Source organism: Vanellus vanellus, assembly GCF_965231255.1.
Source record: "Vanellus vanellus genome assembly, chromosome: 8".
NCBI classification, from domain to species: domain Eukaryota; kingdom Metazoa; phylum Chordata; class Aves; order Charadriiformes; family Charadriidae; genus Vanellus; species Vanellus vanellus.
Genome location: NC_138913.1, coordinates 25,933,788 through 25,939,787, shown reverse-complemented (window position 1 = coordinate 25,939,787; position 6,000 = coordinate 25,933,788).

The following is a 6,000-nucleotide window of genomic DNA, read 5'->3' as shown; positions in this document are numbered from 1 at the left end:
GCAGTTGTTCGGTGCGGCCGGGAGCGAAGGAGCCGGAGTCGTGCGGCGGCCACTGCCACCCCCCGCCCCGCGCAGGCAGCGCCGCTCGGCCCCGCCCGCCGCCCCGCCCCGCCCCGCCGCCGCCGCCGCCTCCCGCACCCGCGTACGGCCGGACGCACGCACACAGGCAGCGAGACAGCCAGCGACGGCCGGGCCGCCACCACGAAGCGCCGCAGCCCGGTGAGTGCGAAGCGCCCAGGCCCGCCGCGGGTGGCGCCGGCTTCCGGAGCCGCTCCTTCCTCCCCGCCGCGCCGGGCCCGTTATGCAAGGGAACCCGGGCCCGGCGCCCCCGCCGCGGCCTGCGCCGCCGGCCTCCCTGGCTGGCCCTGCCGCTTGGCGATTCTCCCTCAGCCATCCGGGCGACCCCTTCTCCGGCGGCGGGGCCGGCCCGGCGCAGGGGCGGGGGGCGGGCCCCAGCGGCGGCGCGGGCAGCGCTGCGGGTGATGCCGGAGAGAGCGCCGCGGGCCGGCGGGCAGCTGCGCGCCGCTCTCCGCCAGGCGGGGCCGCGAGTAACCTTCAGCGGCGCTCGGGGGCCTGGCGGGCTCTCGGTAACAGGTGTCTGCGGTGGCCTTTGCACGGCGGCAGGTGATGGGCTTATGGAGGAGGGAGCCGGTGACCGACCGCCCCGCGGCACCGGGGTAGGCAGGGCCCGCGGCCGCCCCCTGGGACTCGGCCCCTTCTGCTTTCTGCCGCTGCCGGGAGCTCAGGTTACCTCTGTGGAGTAGGTTGTTTCTGAATACGCGGGGCTTCTTAAATGCTGCTTTATTGCTGAGGACTGTGCAGTTGATAACTTCATAAAATTCGGTGTCGTGTCACAAGGGGGTCGGTTGGATTTTCAAATAAATAGTATCAGCAAGCTTCAGCTGCGTGTGGCTTACACGTTGAATTTGCCCCGCTAGCTTTATATCTGTGAGCTGCAAGAAGGAATAAAATTTTAGTCGTCTGTAGCTTCTAGCAAGAGTTGTGAGGCAAAACCAAAAAAGGGCTGATGTAAACTGTGCTTTCAGGGTTTTTCTAGAACTTTTGGAACCAAACCATAAACACTGGCCAAATGACGAAATCTTTGCTCTGAGAAACGTAAAAAGTTAGCTTTTAAGTAAGAGGTGCTATACAGCATTTAGCATGAGAAGAGCTGGCTTTAATTTTTCTCAAATGTTCAGTAAGTAGCGTACCTGTTACCTAATTTGACTAGACTTTCTGTCTGCTTTAATGTGATTTTACTGTAAGATGTATAATTGTTAGTGTCATAAAACTTCCATGCTTGTATAATGCACGCTTCCTAACCTGTACTTTTTGTGGTGGTAATTACGCACTTTAACTTTCTGGTTAAATAGTAGGAGGAATTAAGAGGCTTTTGGAGATTCTATCTCAATTTGGGACCTGTGACAATTCCATCTTATTTCAAAAGGGAATGTGGAGAGTAAACTGAAAGTGAACTTTGTGGAAAAAATGCTTTATAGGATAAAAATTTGCCAAGAAGCAGAGCTTAACCAAAAAGTTGTGAATACGATTTCCTCATGTAGTGAAGTTTTATTCTTCCAGTTTTGTTTTTTGTTTTTTTTTTTTCTGTTTCTCATTGTTGATTAACTTCCCCTAAATTTGGCAATAGACAGGCTTCTAAGACTCTTACCATGAGGAAGGGATGATTTTGCTGCATTACTCCTCTTCTTTGAGATAAGAATATACATGATCTCAGAGTTATGCAGAAGATGCAAGGATTTGAGCTGAACAACTTTTATCCCCTTGTGCAGTAGCAACAACAGAAATTGTAGGCTTCAAGAAATGCTGGGCCGTTTGTTTAATCTAGCCATAGGTAGTGTTTTTTTTTTAAGAAAAAAGGTTGTGGTAATGTTCTGGGTTTTTTGAAGAATAGAATAATGCCAATAGTGTACAAATGAAGTTGGTTCATGAGCAGAATCTTAGTATGAAATTTTTAGTATGTTTTCTTTTTGTAAATGACATATAGAACTAATTCTGAGTGTTGAATATATAGCCATATTGTCTCTGTCCTTACTGATACTGGGTACAAGTTGTATTGGTGTTAATGTGTGTGTATTTCAAATCTGTTATTCAACAAAAAAACCCATAACAACAAACCTCTAGTAGAATAGGCTTACAGACGAGAACTGTATTCATTAGAAAGGATTAAAGAGTCTAAACTGCTCTATTCCTTTGTAGTCTGAAAAAAAATTGTATGCACATAAAACAGAAGGGTGATTGCAGGCATCTCATTCTTTTTCTTTTATAATAAGAACATCTTGTAACTCAAGCAGGGAAGGAAGACTCGCATGTGAAGGATGTTTCCAGCTTTGTATTTTGCTTTATGTGTGAATTTTGGGCAAAGTTGTTAATTGTCCTTTTCTAGGCTGTGGTTCTACAACCTCAGTCTGTACTGCCACTATCCAGTGCTGCTCCCTTCCTTGCATTGGAACTGGTGCTGTCTTATCCATTTGGTGATGTCTCAGCTCTTTCAAGCTGGTAGGAAGAAAACATAGGAGCCCTCTGCACAAGAAACTCCAGCAAAACCCAGAATTATGCCAACCGACTTAGCTGGTGTAACTTACTGAGGGGTTAGTGTGCCAGTGGTGTCCCAGTGCAGGCAGTGGGGTCGCTTGCCAGAAACGTGGCAGTTCTGTGTAAGCATTGACTTCAGCTGGCTTCAGTCATGGACTACCATAAACCCCATGCCCTGTTTTGAACAGGGGTAGTGCTTGCTTCCTGGTAAAAGTCGGTGACCTTTTTGAGGTCTTGGGTGAATGGAAGAAATGAAGCACATACTACCTGCAAATACCAATGCAGCGTGGGAAGTGTTGTTTTAGACTTCATGAGGTCTTGAATGCTTGCTGATATGAGCCCCCTTTTTTTTAAACTAATTGTGACAAAAGTGCCTGTTACTTGGCCTAGGATTTTCATCGAAGGGCCTCTTTTGGTGGCTGAAGTTTTAGCAGAACATAATGCAACTGAGACTTTAATTATTGTTAATTATTTGAACAGCAGAAGTCTTCTGAACTATTTTCTTCGTTATTTAGCTGTGGAAGTGACTTTCTCTACATTGCAAACTACCAGACTTTTAGGAATTGCATTTTACTTCTGTTAAGCTTTGACTGGAAATCCAATGGGTAAAATGTAGAACGTTACTGAGATGGTAATTAACATTGCTCTAGTATTGTATGTAAGTGGAAACTGGGTCATTTGTACAGTTTCATGGCGAACAGCATTCTAAAAGTATTCCAGGATGTATCAATGTTAAATGCTGTAACGACTTAATGTGAATCTGCTTAAGTTCCAAGTACAAAAACATTAGTGGACCACAATAGTGTGCTTTAGGCAAGGTACGTGTTTAAGAGACATTCTTCCCCAGCTCTTGTGATAGAATTGTCATAAAATGAGCACAAAGTGGCATTCAGTAGATCTTGTTCTGATAGTGTTTCTGCACAACTCTGAAAATAAATAGCAAGAAAATATCTGTTACAAAAGAGTGTGCAGTTTGTTTTACAGTATTTGCATTGATCTGTGGTTTTTTGCATGTATCTCTGTAAAATGATTTTTAAAAGCAGCATTTCCTAGAAACATGCTCATTTTGAGTGTAGCAGGAAAAGTGATGTGCAAAAGCGTATCTGATTCAAAGTGCTAGCTCTTCAGCATTAGCAGCAGTTGGCCTTTGTGCTCAGCTTCCTGAAACGTGGATTTAAGAGGAGGATGATTGTCCTGGTATCTGTCCCAAGATGAGATTTAACAGGCTTGATGAAAACTGGGTTTGATTGTTTGGCTTTGGCAAGAATGGAAGGTGAAGCATTTACACTTCCTAAGCATGCTAGCATAGTCTTTAATCAGAGCATCTTTAATAAGTCTGATTACCTTCATTTCAGCTGAAAGAATTAGTTGGCTGTAATTTATATACAGTTGACTCTGTGAAATTTATATACAGATGATGCTCGGTAGACACTTATTTACATGTACATTAACATGAGAATGCTTTGGAGGGGATGCCAACAAAAAGGTTGAAAGCCATGATTCTTCGGGTTTGCTTTATACTAGCTTCCCTAGCGTTTGATGTGGACTCCGAGCATTACAGGGAAGTGGACTGCAAGGTTCCATATTTCAATATAACAGATGCCCTTCCAAGTAAAATTATGGTAAGAGTGGGATGATTGCAACCACTGGGTAATACTGTATAATTATACTTACACATGTTGGGTCCTTCAGAGAAGGCCTGAAAATAATTATTTTTAATTAAAGTGATCTGAAGTTTTTGTAATGCAGACAAAACTGTAAGTGCTTTCTGTAGGCTGGTGGATCTGTACTTGCATTTCAGTGGTGAAAGCTAGAGTGTGAAAGCAGAAGTGGTGAAAGTACATACCTGTTTAACCAAAGTTGAATTAATGTGTGTGTGTATACCCACACGAATTTTGAAGTATGGATGCATTTGAAATGGAAGTTGACATTGTTTCCAGTAAGAGGCAGCTTGCAGGCTCCCAGTGCCGTAGTTTTTTTTTCCCCTTACTTAAGTGGAATTCCTTTCTCTTAATCTGCACTTCCTTTGAGATCAAGTCTGAGTTGTCTGACCTTTTCTATTCATTTTCTGTAACTTTTCAGCTTTGTATGGCTTCTGTTTAAGTCATCCCCCAGAATGTATGTCCTTGTGTTCTTCTGCAGTCATTGACTACTACTATTTCTAATAATTGGTGGGGGTTTTCAATGTATTTTACCCAGATAGTCACAGAATGCTCTTGCTGGTTTTCTAGTCCTCTTTTTCTTCTCATTGCTGTTCAGAATGGTGAGAGGGTTAGGGGGTCGTCTTTCCTCCTGATTGCTGTAGAGACTGCAAAGAGGAGCAGCGTATTTGTAGGGATATGAGGGTGTGGGAGAGTGCTGTTCATATTTGAGTGGAAGGGTATATCCACCTCCCTTAAGACTTTTACCCGTCAACTCGGAAATGCTGATACTGAAGTGAAGCTTGAACCTCTTAGGGGTTTTGTCAGTTTCGAGACAGTGTGACAAAATCATCATTGAAAGAGGAGTGGATAAGGAAATGCAGGGAGATAGATACTGACTGAAAACTGAAGAGATTGAAAATGTTCAAGTAAATGATAGTCTTTATTTAGAAAGGAGGGTGCACAGGAGAAAGTATGGGGTGAAAATTAACAGTCTTGTTACAGTAAAATATCAGTCCAGCAAAATATGCCTGTTTGGTTCTGGCACAGCAGAGTTAATGCTATTAAAACTCCACAGGGCTTCAGTGGAAAATAATGCTTTGTACTTGAAGACAACTAGTTTGTTACAGAACATTTCCAAAGAGATTTGTGTCAAACTGCATTTTTGATGTTGGTCATGTGATTAAAACATGATGCTCTGGGGAACTTTCTTCATACTAAGCAATGTAAATGGCAGATTGCTTAGTTTGTTGTTTTGTTTTTGTTTTTGTTTTTTTTTTTTTTTCAACTAATTCTTACTGGATTCTGCTGTCTTGATATGTAATCAAGTATGAAGCTGGAAAAAATAAAAGATTCTATTTAAGATAGTATTATTGCTAAGTGTGGGTGGGAAGGTACAAGAAACTGGTGAATCTTGTAACTTACATTAAGTTTGAGTGTTTTGTGAACCTGATGATAGACTTTCTGCAGCATTTATTTTCTGATTTCCTCATTTTGCACAAATGTTTCTTTTACTTCTATTGTGTACTAGGTGCTGCTAAAACTCTTGGCGCAGACCTTACTTTAGTGTTGCTTTAAAAAGCAAACTACACTTTATACAGTCACTTAACATAGGTTTATCAGTGCAGCTATACTGATAAACTTAGCTCGGATTCCTTACATAATGTATTCTGTAACTAAAGTAGTGCATACGTCATTATCACTCTTTCTTGCTTCATAAACTCTCTTTACAAAATTCTGTTAAACTGTGTTAAACTGCTCAACACACTGTTTAAGGCAGCGTCTCAAGATGTAGAAGAGGAACTGA